Raw genomic sequence first — 13,989 nt, 5'->3', positions numbered from 1 at the left:
TTGCATTTTATAAAATCTCTGTACTTTTTTTCTTTGCAAAAGGGAAAAATCTTTGTACTTTAAATTTAAGGGGAGTTTAGTGTGTAGGTTTGGAATCTTAAACCCAATAATATTAAGTCTGGAATTAGGTTGATAAGTTTAGACCACTTGAGTTTAAGAAAATTAAACACAATGCAAGTTTTGGAAGCCTGTATTTAAAAAGTTTGTATTTGAAATGCAGGCTTAGAAAACCTGAGAATGAAGTACACATTTATAAATCTTGAGTTTGTGATATATATAAATATATATAATCAACTGTTAGATTATACATTAGTTTAATTATCTTAATACAGTTAAGTTTAAAATAAACTAAAAAGGTTAAATGAATATTTGTTTTATTTAATTTTGAAATAGAGATGTGATTAAAATTATAATTTTTATTTAATTTACATGTGACTAAAATAGGGCTTTCTATAAATATAGCCTAAATAAATATACCTAATTATATAATTGTAATCTAATGAACTATTATTTTACACAAAAATATGACCCAATTTACCTTTTTTAGCTTTCAACATGTAAGTGAAGTTTCTTGAACTTTACTAAATAGTTTTCTTTTCTAAACTTATACAAGTAAGAAAAAATATCTACAAAAATCTGAAAAATTGTTGTCTTCATAAATGAAAACAATAATCAATGAAAAGTTTTGGGAAGAAAATGAGTTATATTTGATAAGTGCATGAATGATATAATTTGTATAATATATTGTCTTATATACTGAACAACATATTTGATGTATATTTACATTTTTCTGTATATCTGTAAACACACCAAGAAATAAATCATGGTATTATGCAATGTATATTACATTTTTCATACCAATATATTCGACATATACTTGAGATCTCAAAAAATGGGTGATCAATTTTCAATTAATAAAATTAAAAAATAAATAAAATATCTAAAATGAAGGGAACGTTAGTTTTAAACAAAGAAGGAAAGAGATAGAACTAAAAAATAATCTAGTAATAATAATAATTTTAAAAATAGCTCAAAAAGAAAAAATTATTAGAAGGAAGAGAAAGAAAAATAATTTTAAAACAATCACTCTAAATGAAGAATGTCAAATGGTAGGGATATATTATCATTTTCAAATAAGTATCAAAATATATATTAGGAACCATAAAAAATAGTAGATAAAACTTAAATAAGAAGATAATCATGATCTATAATATCATTATATTAATTTAATTTAAACAACTCAAAAAAATATATTAATGATTTTTTTAATAAAAAATCTAATTTAATTGAAAAAAAAAAAAGGAAAAGCACCTCAAACATCAACAAAAAAGACCATCTAAGTTCGACCAAAATACAAAATATAAGCACAAATTGTAACATGCTTACAACACGAAAGTAACCAAGACGAAAAATTATCACCCCAAGTGAATGAAACACAAGTAAAACCTCGTCGAGCTAACACATGAGCTGTCAAAATTCATTTCCGCTTATCAAAAACTAATTCAACGTATACAGAGGAACCATTCAAAGTAATATCCGTTAGAAACAATTGAACCTTGTGAAAAGGGATCACTGGTCCTATTAATCATACTAATTAGCGAAATAGATGTTTGGAGAAATGGTATATAAAAAACTGAATACACTAGCAAACTGATTACACCTCAATTACTAGAAACAATTCTCAATATATAATATTTAAACTAAAAAAAAAGTTAGATGGTCACGACTTAGATATGAAAATAACCAAAGACTTGAAAGAACTTCAAAACTTTTGGAGACCCAAAATGTAGTCGAAGCACGCTTCTGGTAAGCATTGTCCAGAAGACAATTATTCGCTTTGCACGAGCTACAAGCGGACTACAATGATCATCTCAGTAGGATATAATGACTAACTTCGATAAAACTGCAACCTCGAACTACTCGGATCTGGCAGAACTCTTGAATACTTGCTCTCAACTCAACACAAGAACAAAAGAAAGAAAGAAATGAGAAAACTGTTCAATTTGGAATGAGATGCTACAAATAAAGAACCAAGTTGCTATTTATAGGCTAGCAACTTGGTAACTCTCCAATTTATAAAATAAAATCAAATAAATACATAAATTGGAACATTTGTCAAATTTAACTCAATTAAGTTCTTACTTGACAAAAATCAAACACAACTTATTCGAACTAAAAAAACTACAAATTTAACTTTCATATATATTAAATTTATACTTGAAACATCATTTTAATTTGAAGTTTTAATTCTATTTGAAAGTTTCTAAACAATGAATTTAATCTACACAATTAAATTCATTTAATATTTCAAATCTTCACCAAACTTTCACTTTCTTTCACTATATGTATCCAACAATCCTCCACATGAAAGAAAGTGAGAAAAATCCAACAAAACCATTGAGAACAAACAAACAAGCTATACATCAGGAGAGATGTCTTCTGAACTTGAACCTTCCTTAATGAGTATCCATCAAATTTATTGAAGAAATAGTGAGACTAAGCTCTGGAACTATCCTTCTCATTAGTGAATTGAGATAATAAATAACACATACAACTCATATTGTATCTTTGAGTTTTATACATTTGTGTCCGTCTTGGTCTTGGACAAAAATTTTGAATTCATGAGAGCTTTAGAGAATATAAGTCATTTAAAAAGTTCTTATAGAAGCGATCTCACGTCTACTCTCATATAGGTAAATATTGATTAAGAGCATCACATCACTACTCCTCTTGTAAAACAAAATAACAATATAACTTTAACATCAACGGATCACATACTCTAGAACATCATAGAAATGGGAAGAAACTATAAGTTTCTTAGTGTGTCAACTATGAATTATCCAGCTAGTTCGCCTATTGAACCTAGATTTTGGGATCTCCAGTTAATTAGGGTATGTTACCATCGGATAACTCATTTCATAGGCTTTAGCCCAACTCGATGTATATATGACTTGCTCTCTTGACAATCCTTTCGTCAGAGGATTTGCAATATTTTCTTTCAATTTCACATAGTCAATGGAAATTATTCTATTAGAGAGCAATTATCTTATCGAATTATGCACGCGTCTAATATGTCACGACTTACCATTATAGGCATTATTCTTGGCCCTCATAAAAGCAACTAAATTGTCAAAATAAATACATGTTGCATTTACAAGCTTTGGCCACAATGGAATATCTTCAAAAAAATTTGGAGTCATTCAACTTTTTTTTTCCTACTTTATCAAGAGCTATAAACTCTTATTCCATAGTAGAACATGTTATACACATTTGTTTTGAAGATTTTCTTGATACAACTTCTCCACCTAAGGTAAAAATATACCCATTGGTTGATTTAGTCTCCATGCTATTATAAATCCAATTAGCATCTCTAAATCCTTTCAGTACATGTAGATACCTCGTATAATACAATTAATAATCTAGAGTGTACTTCAAATACCTCAGAACTCTGACTAACGCATTCCAATGATCATGCCCAAGATTGTTGAAGTATCTTGCTAACCTTCCTACTAACTAGGGAATATCAGGTCTTATACATTTGTTAAGTAAATTAAGCTACTAATAACTCTAGAATATTCTAGAGAAGATACACATTCATCATTCTTTTCTTCAAATTAAAATTTGGATCAAATGGAGTAACAACCGACTTACTCTCAAAATTATTAATTTTTCTCAACACTTTCTCTATATAATGAGATTGAAAAAGTATGTATCCACTTGGATTTCTTGTTATTTAAATTCTAAGGATAACATCAGCAAGACCAAAGTCTTTCAATCAAAATTTGATTTCAACATCCTTTTAGTGGAATCAATAACATACTTTTAATCTAAGGTTTTAACAAAGACACATTTATCTCACTCATTTATCTCAAATCCACTTAATAACATAATGTGATCAAACTTTTCATGTCACTGTTTAGGTGCTTGTTTCAACCCATAGAGAGACTTAACAAGTTTACAAACTTTTTCTTCAAGTCCTTAAATAACAAACCCTTTAGGTTGTTCCATATAAATTTCTTCATCTAAGTCTCCATTTAAAAATGCAGTCTTTACATCTATTTAGTATATTTCCAAATGTTATAAAGTTGTTATTACAGTTAACATTCTTATAGATATAATCCTCGTCATTAGAGAATAGGTATCGAAGAAATCTAGCCTTTCTTTTTTGGCGAAAGCCTTTAACTACTAACCGGGCTTTGTACTTATCAATAGTGTCATCAACCTTTAGTTTTCTCTTAAAAATCCATTTACTCCCAATTGGTTTACTTTTAGGAGGTAAATCAACCAATACCCATGTATTATTATGTAAAATGTATTCTAGCTCACTATTGATAGTTCCCTTCCAATAAGGTGCATAAGATGATACAGCTTCTTGAAAAGCCTGAGACTCATTTTTTATCATATAAGTTATGAAATCATGTCCAAAAGAAATAGTTTTCGTAGCTCTTTTGCTTCTTCTAGGTTCAAACTCAGTATTCTGATCGTCTTGACCTTTCGACAAGCAAGCCTCATTGGTTCTTTTGGTACCAATAATTTTATGCCCTTCTTCCTTTAAACGAAAATATCCTCAAAGAATTTAGCTTCAATAGATTTCATTATAGTATTATTATTGATATATAATATTTCCAATTAAATCACCATGAATCTATAAGCAGCATTATGCATTACATAGCCTATAAAGACAATCAATTGTCTTAGGCCTAAGTTTGGTTCTTTTTGGTAAAGGAACGTATACCTTTGCCAAACACCCCTGCACTTTCAACATTTTAAACGAGGGTAACTTTCTATTTCTTACTTCATAAGGCGACTTATTGGTATTCTTATGTGGAATTCTATTTAGTATAAAATTTGTTGTCATGAAAACTTCCCCCCACAAATTGTGAGGTAAACGTGAACTATTGAACATGCAATTAACCTCTTTGAGCTACACCACTTTGTTATGGTGTATAAGGTGTTGTAGTATGATGGATTATACCATTAACTTCACATAATTAATAAAGTGATGATGATTCATATTCACCACCTCTATCTTATTTAAGCACCTTTACTTTCTTTTCAAGTTGATTTCCAACTTCTGCCTTGTATGTTTTGAAAACATTAAAGGTTTCATCTTTACTATGTAATAAATATACATGGTAATATTTACTACAATCGTCAAGGAATGTGACAAAGTATCTTTTACTATCTCGTATGGGAGTACTTTTTATGTCACATACATCAATGTGGATTAAATCCAGTAACTCATTACTTATTTCCACATATGAAAATGACTTTCTAGTAAACTTTGATTCAACACAAATTTCACATTTGTGTCAATTATCAATATTAAAATTAACAATAGTCCTAAACGTACCATTCTATTTAAAGAATGGTAATTGACATGTCTCCAATCTAGAATGTCAAACATCACACAACTCAACAATATAAGCATAAAAGTTGATATTATTATTATTCTTTGGCATTTGTGCATGTACATTCAATTTGAACATGTCATCACTTAGATAGCTTTTTCCCTCATACATACCCCCCTTTGTCAAAATAAATTAATCTGACTCAAATACAAGCTTGAACCCATTTTTGTTAAGTAGAGTTCCTGGCACTAGATTCTTTCAAATCTCTGACATATGCCATACATCATTAAGGGTAAGCATCTTTCCAGAAGTCCAGTCAACAGAACCTTTCCCTTGCCTTCCACTGAGACAATTGAAGCATTTCCCATGTACAACATATCGTTGCCATCTAGCTTCTCATATGTAATGAACAATGACTTGCCATTACAAATGTGCCTAATAGCACTAGTGTCAATCCACCAACCTTTAGTGTATGGAGCTATGTTTACCTTAGAAATGACGACAACCAAATCGTCATTTTCCACAAGATTGGCTTGATTATTGAAACTTTGTCCCTTCTTGTGCTTGCACATTGTAGCAGTATAGTCATTCTTACCACAAACCTAATTGTCTTGATTGTGCTTGCTAGCATTGTTCTTTGACCCATGATTCACATTTTTTCCCTTGAAATTCTGCTTCTTGGGTTTATGTTTTTAAGCTTTAGTAATATGAGCCTTGGTTTCAACTTCTAACAAAGTTTTATCTCCTTTTCGATTATCCTCTTTTATACGGAGTTTTACCTTTTGCTTGTGTTTGAGATAACATTTGAAGTCTTTCCAGGAAGAAGACTACTTCTCAATCACAGCAGCAACTTGAGATGGCTCACTAATGGCCATTCATTCATTTTTCAAATCACTGGTGATAGTTTGCAATTCTTCCATCTAATTGACTATCAACTTGGTATCAAACATCTTATAATCTAATAACCTTCCCATAAGGAATTTCTTAGTACCAATATATTGACCTCGAAGTGTTAACGTCTCTTCATATAACTCTATTCATGACAGAGACTTCACTTCGTTAGGATGACCATAGATAACATGACCTCAATCCTGAGTGAGTTGGGAACTCCTGCCATTGAGGGCGGTTCTTTGATTTACATGTGTGCGAGTGGCCAGAGCGCTGACTCAAACCCACTACTTTAGAGATTCGTCTAATTTGGGAGCTAGGAACTCAACTTCACAAGATGGAGTTCACTCATTCCCCAAAGCAAGGGTAAGTAGATAGATTGCTCTCTTAAGGGCTGATCCCGAGGCTTGAACGATGTGGCACCACACACCTTCTCATGGCCCAAGAGGTGTTCACACATAGTTGGACTATGTTGTATTTTTCATTAGAGGGATCAGTGATACTGAAGGAGTAAGATGTAACTACAGGGGAAAAACGATAAATTGGCTAGTTGTACTTACGAGCATCTGTGAAGGGTCACTGATGATTGGTTATATCCAATGGACATAGAAATATATCTATGGTAAGAAGAGTTCTGCTGTCGGTCTTTAGTAGAATGTCTGGCAGTTAACGGATGGTGGATATTGTGGCTAAAGAGTTTAGTCAGTTATTCACGTATCATTGGAGCTTCGAGCCATAGGTCCATAAGGTCCCCTTAGTAGCTTGGATATAAGTCGAGAATAAGTTTTTGGGTCAATTTGAAATGTTCAAATTGACAAGAGGGAGTTCGATTATTTATGATATAATTGAACTAGTTAATTATATATGATATAATTAACTTTATGTATGAGATATATTAATTTGGAGGAAATTGGATATAAATATGATTTATATCTAGTGGAGGAAAAATACTATGATTAATATATGATATTAATCCATAGGTTATGAATATGATGTGATTATATTCATTGTCTATTAATTGGACGGTTTAAGGGATAATAGGTCAGTGTCTCTTCTATTTTTATAACGGATGAGTAAGTTGAAGAATCTCTTTGAGATGCTTAAATAGCTCACGGTGTGTTAAGCATTTGGTATGCGCAGATATAGTGTTGAAGTGTGTCATCGCTTAGTAAAACCTGTTCCTATACGATAGTGCTTGAACGATCGCTTACCTATACAATAGTGCTGAGCGATCGCTTAATGCTTACATCTGTGCGCGCTATTTACTAAACAATCGTTTACCTTTTCCTAAGCGATTGTTTAGCGTCCAATATTTACTAAACGATCGTATAGACGATCACTTAGCTTTTCCTACATGATCATTTAGACGATCGCTTACCTTTTCCTACACGATCGTATACTTCACCTAAACGATCAAACATTTTGTCTATACGATAGACGAAACTTTCTCCCACTTGCTTGATCGTTGTATACGATCTTCCTTCCTCTTCCCCTTTACCAAATCCGAACAAAGCCCACCCTTTGGATTCTCACTCCGAGAATATTGAGGGCTCTGAGTGGTGGTGTCGTCCTCATTTCCTTCTGCTCGTGTGGAGACTGTTCGAGGTAGACGATTGGGATTTGCTGAGCGATAGCTTACCGTTTCAGCGAAAGTGAGATTTGCTGTGAAAAATAAGTCTTCAACTGGTATGATCTCTCGATCTCTTATTTATTATTCCTTTGAGCATGCCAGTAATTTAGCGTTATAAATGCATATTTAGTATATTTCAATGTATATGTGGAAATTATGTCACAATGAATTGGAAAGAACCGCTTCCACTCGTAGGTACTCTTGAATAAGAGTACCTTCAAGTTGCACTCTCTTCACTGTAGATATATTTGTGTCCATTTGATTTAACCATAATCAGTAAGTCGACCCTTCACAGGTTGTTCGTAATAATGGTTGGGTCAAATGTTGTTTTACCCTCGAAATTACGTCTTGTTCCTTAAGTTCCACTGATCCTCTAATGAACAAGTGGTTTGTGATCCAATCACTAAACCAGATTCCTCCTGGGCCAATGAGAGGGTGAGGCCCCTTGTTCAAGACTCAGATTCATCACTTAAGAGAACAACCTTTCTCGTATCCTTCAATTGGATAGGCGTGAATTCCGTCTTGCATCTTATGTCCCCAGCTATCTACCCGGTCTTGCCCCTGAAATGGGAGGCTTATTGAACCGATGCTTGATAACGGGTAGAAATACACATTATTACGGCACAAAGTTATAAACAATGTAGGATTACGATGGTAAAAATATACAGTATTGCGTCCAAAAGCATTTATCACAATATTGCAATCGCATGCATCCATCGCATGAAAACAGCTAACTTATGTATTTTATGCAGGAAGATGCATTGACGCAAGGTGGAAATGTGATCTAAAGAAACTAATAAAATGCATTGATGCAAGGCGGAAATGTGATCTAAAGAAACTAACGTTCGAGCGCATTAAGAGATTGCGATCGCAAGGCTATGCGATCGTTTGTGCTCGCAAAAATCTGCTCGAGAAGATGGCCACATAGAGCCAGTGCATCAAGGTGGGCACATCTGAGTGAAAGCTAAATAAATCACGATGGGACAGAAAGCTAATGACGGTCAATTTCGAATTAAGTTGACAAGTTGTTAGCAACCTACTGTAGCAAGTACACTCAACTTTTCAGTGACAATTATTCGGTGCATCAAACAGAGAATTAATGTCATCCCATAATCATAAGAGAGAATAAGCTTTTCACGCTGAAGCCCTATAAATACCGCATACCACCTTCAGTAAAGCAGTTCGTTCAGTTCGCCCAGTTTAGATTTCACCATATAGACGATAGTTAGCCTTGTTCTTATTTTTCATATACTTAAAAGACGGAAGTGATAGAAGGGAAAAGATGTCGGGAGATCGTCCTGGTCAGCTCGAGAGAGTACCGTGGAGCATGGAAGAACATAGAGAGGGCTGACTCTTGTGAGAGCAAGAATATCTTTTGAGTAGAGTAGAGAAGAACAGTGTAAAAGCCTTGGGAAGCAGGAAATTACTACCAGGCTCTTTATTCTTATTTCGCATTGTCATTCTGTACTTCGATTATATATTTATAGAATGGCACTTGCTTATCTACATCTGTTCACTCTCTTTAAAATACGCATGAATAGCTAAATCTATCGAATGGGTTGAAGAGTACTTAGCTAACATGACCTAGGATTTTCATTGCATGCGATCATCTTGTCTTATGCTGCGCCTAATACCCTTTAGAGCTACTTGAGAGAGATTCTAAAGAAAGAACCTAAGACTTGAGAGAGCTAAGTTAGAATCTTAACTAAAGAGATCAAGATTAGATCTGCATAAGCAAGAGATAGGGACTTAGAGATAAGCTTTGTTTGCCAACATGCATCGCATGCACCTTAGAGATAGGTTATGGTAGTATGTGGTCGCTTTGTATATGTGTGTGTCATTCGTCATTACATAGACAAGAATAGAGGCTTAGATGTAAGTCCTATAGACATCATCGCATATATCGCATGCATTCTAAAACTAGAAGCCGTAGCATTTACATTGAGAGATGATTTGTTGTTGTATGTGTGTAGCATGATCGCATAACATGAACGAAATCCTAGGAAGTGTTAGCTAAACTCCTTCTCAACCCGTTCCCCTACAACTCATCGCATCTTTCGTAATATTAACTCTTTTCTTAACTCCGTCGCATACACTTTATACTGTAAACAACATACCAACCAACTCCTTGATTTATTTGTTACCGCAAAGTGATCTAAAAATTACCATCGCATATTGTTTTCCTTAGTCCTTGAGTTCGACCCTAAGCTTACCAGGAAAACTCAATAGGGTTTATACTTGGATCTTGCTAAGAAAACTTGCATGCTCAATGCATTTTCCGTCAACGCATTATTTCCCATTATTTCATTGCATAACTACACGCATCAGTGCTGTTGAGCGAACCCTCACCTATGCAAATCTAAGGATAATCCTGAATAAACAGGAGTTCATAGCTAGCTCAGGATTAAGATCGAGTTATCTAGGTCATCTAAGTGAAAAAGTCGGTCTTAAATAGTAAACAACGTTATAAAGTAAGAGTGACTTATTTCTTGGTCCGATCTTACACAAACTCATTGCATAGGATGCCCCTACCCCTCATGTCAATACATGAACGAATCAAGATTACTTTGTTTGTAGCACTTACAACAAATTGCAACAACTACAGAGTGGACCACATCTGATAGTGTTACCAGAATAAGGCACCCAACTTTATTCGTATACTATAGATCATTTTGACTATTTACTTGAAGTTGATCTACTTTTATGTCGCCACAAAAAGTTCAAGTATTCATATAATAGTCATGGATCTTAGTTTATTGGATTTAATCTTTACAAGTGCAATTTACAAATTCAATAACAACTTTATTAAAGAAATGTTAAATAACATCTTTATTGATAATAGAAAATGTTTAACTCTACAAACTGCGAGTTTTAGGACATACAACCCAACACAACATTGCAACACTTCATCCTAGCATTGCAATGCCACGGGATTTTCTTTCTGACCTAGGCTAGCAGAATAACAGTGTTGCAACGCTCCAAGGGCAATGTTGTATAACAGCTGCTTCACCGACTGTTGATGATGCTTCGATTCTTCTTCAATTACAACCTAATTACAATTCTATTGACTCTAATAAATTTACAGACTCTTAATCACATATTAAAGCCCACAAACAAAGAGTCAATTACAATAATTAATTCATAATTGAAGAAAAATCTAATGCCAAAACCATAATATATCCATTTTAGAACCCATTTCATGCAATTAATGAAAAAACACCGACCAAGCTAAAATTAACGTAAATTGACTGCTTAAATCATGCTCTAATATCAATTGATGGATTTGACAATAAAAAAAAAAACGAAAGTTATTGGGATCTAAAACACTTTAATTACATTAATTTTAGAGGATTTTCTTGCAACTTCATAAAAACAACAATAGTGGGGTTTCAAGAGCACAATCTTTGAAGAACTTTCAATTGATGCAAATTCCAACTAATTTCTTCTTTCCAACAGGTTGTAGATTACCACAAAGATCTTCTCTACTATTCTCAAGCCTTAAATTAGATTGTGGGATCCAAACTGAGAGAGATTTTTGGGGTGAAGTTGGAGAATTGGAGAGAAATTTTGATAGGAAAAAATTTCAAAAAAATTAGATTGCATGCCCTTGAATTATGAAGAAAAACAAGTATTTATCTCAATTGACCATGTAATATTGATTAAATGGAGCAATTGTTGGGCTGTATGTCCTAAAACTTGTAGTTTGTAAACAGTAAACATATATGAAGTTTATTCAGACAAATCTTGTTGAATGAAATTGAATTGATAACTCTAAATCCAATAAACTACAAACCTTTTGGACTTTATGTGGAGACATAAACTGGATCCAGTTCTAGTAAAATAGCTTAAATAGTCTATAGTACATGGATTAGGTTGGGTACCTATTTCTATAGATACTATTTAATACGATCCGCTTTATGATTGTTACAAATGTTGTAAAGTGTCATAAACAATATGATCAATTCGTTCATGTAGAGACATATAAGTGGGGTGTTCTATACGATGAGATTGTGTAAGACTGACGACGAAATAATCATTGTTACGTATTAACACCATTTAATGTTAACACTGATTAACTTCACTTCTTGATGACCTAGATAACTTGATTTGAATGCTAAGCTGTCTATGAACTTCTGTTTATTCGGAATTGTCCCTTGATCTGCATAGGTGAGGGTGAGCTCAACAACGCTGCTCAATATGCCTCCCATTTCAGGGATAAGATCGAGTAGATAGTTAGGACATAGAATTTGCATGATGGAATTCACTCCTACGCATTTTAGGGATAGTGGAAAAGTTGTTCCCTTAAGGGCTGATCCCGGATCTCAAACAAGGGGCCCCATCCTCTCATTGACTTGATAGGGAATGGATTTAGTGATTAAGATCCTAAATCAATTGTTCATTAGAGGGATAGTGATACTTAAGGAGAAAAGATGTAACTCAGAGGTAAAACAGTAATTGACCTAGCTGAGGTTACGTACAACTTGTGAAGATCAACTTGTTGATGACATTATATCAAATGGACACATAATATATCTATAGTGAGCGGAGTGCAACTATAGGCTATAGTGGATAGTCCTGTTAGTTAACGAATGTTGATTGACTAGGTTAAAAAGTTTAACCGATTAGTCTCAGATTGTTGGAGCCCATGATCTGTAGGTCCATCGGGTCTCCTTGCTAGCACACTACAAACAAAATTGAATAATTAGGTAAAGTGAGAATTTGAAATGTTCAAATTCGGTCTTTAGAAAAATTTGTATTTTATATAAGATATAATTTACAATTAATTAATTATTTTTGGAGTGTTTGTTTTAAATAAAATATTAACATAAAAGTGCTTGAAATTTGATCAATATGATTAATCAAACCTAGGTGTCAAAACAATTTAATATGTGATATTAAATTTGTTTATTTTATTTAATTAAAAATATTTTAATTAAATAACTTCTAAAATATGAAAATAGTATTTCATATTTTTGTCAAAAAATGTTTTATTATAAATTTTTATTTTAATAAAACATTAGTTAGTGGAAAAATCCAATTGTTGGATTTTCCCACTAACTAAGTGGTTTTTGAAGTGGCTCTTCCAAAGTTTGACACCTGGAGATTTCATGCTAGTGGAGTTTGGGGTGGAAGACATGCAAGATGGGATTTTACATGTATTTTATCTTTAAATAGGTTTTAATTTTCAAAAACTAAAACTTAATACTTCCTTGTTTATTGAAATTACCTCTTCCACAAATTCTTTTTTACTCTCTAATTTAATTAGTGAAATTCCTTAACTTTCACTTATAATTCGATCCCACAACCGTGTTCTTTAGCCGGAGAATAGAGAAAATTTTCCATTGGTCGTGTCGATCGAGCACGAAGAGGAAGGTTACGATGGATTCTACAGAGGTTATATTTTCTAACCCTTTTTGTATGCTCATTCTTAGTTTTAATGTAATTAGAACGTTCTCGATATTTGCTTCTGCTGTGCATGCTATCTTTATATTCCATCAGTAATGACACTTAAAATTCCACTCAATTAGTGGATTAGGTGCATGAATTAGTGGGAAAATCCAACTTTTCACACTAATTTCATTTATATTAATATTAAATGGAATTTCATATAATTCCATAATTTATTAATGAAAATTCATCTATTAATTAATTAATGTAATCAAATTAAATCAATATAATGTTTGTGAATTTCAAAATTAAAAAATATATATATATTAATTAATTAATCAATCAATTAAATATCAAATATTAAATTAATAAAACACCTAATTCAAACATGAATCACTATCTATGTATTTGATATTTAAATCATATTTAAATATTTTTCAACTCTCCAAAACTGTTTAATTCGTTAATAAACATTTAATTATAGTAAATATAATAATCCAAACCATAAACCAAATTTGAACATTTTAAATTCTCTCAACATACTATTCTAAGGTTTATTCCTTTTACGACTAGTAGAGAGACCTAATGGACCTACAGATCATGATCTCCAATGATTTGAGATTAATTAGTTAAACTCTTTAAACCGAATTAATCAATATTTGTTAACTACCGAGACACTTCTATAACTCAGTAGTTGCACTCTTCTCACTGTAGATATATTTTTGTCCACTT

This window comes from Benincasa hispida, chromosome 9 (genome assembly GCF_009727055.1).
Source record: "Benincasa hispida cultivar B227 chromosome 9, ASM972705v1, whole genome shotgun sequence".
In the NCBI taxonomy this organism is placed as follows: domain Eukaryota; kingdom Viridiplantae; phylum Streptophyta; class Magnoliopsida; order Cucurbitales; family Cucurbitaceae; genus Benincasa; species Benincasa hispida.
This window is presented reverse-complemented; position numbering follows the sequence as displayed.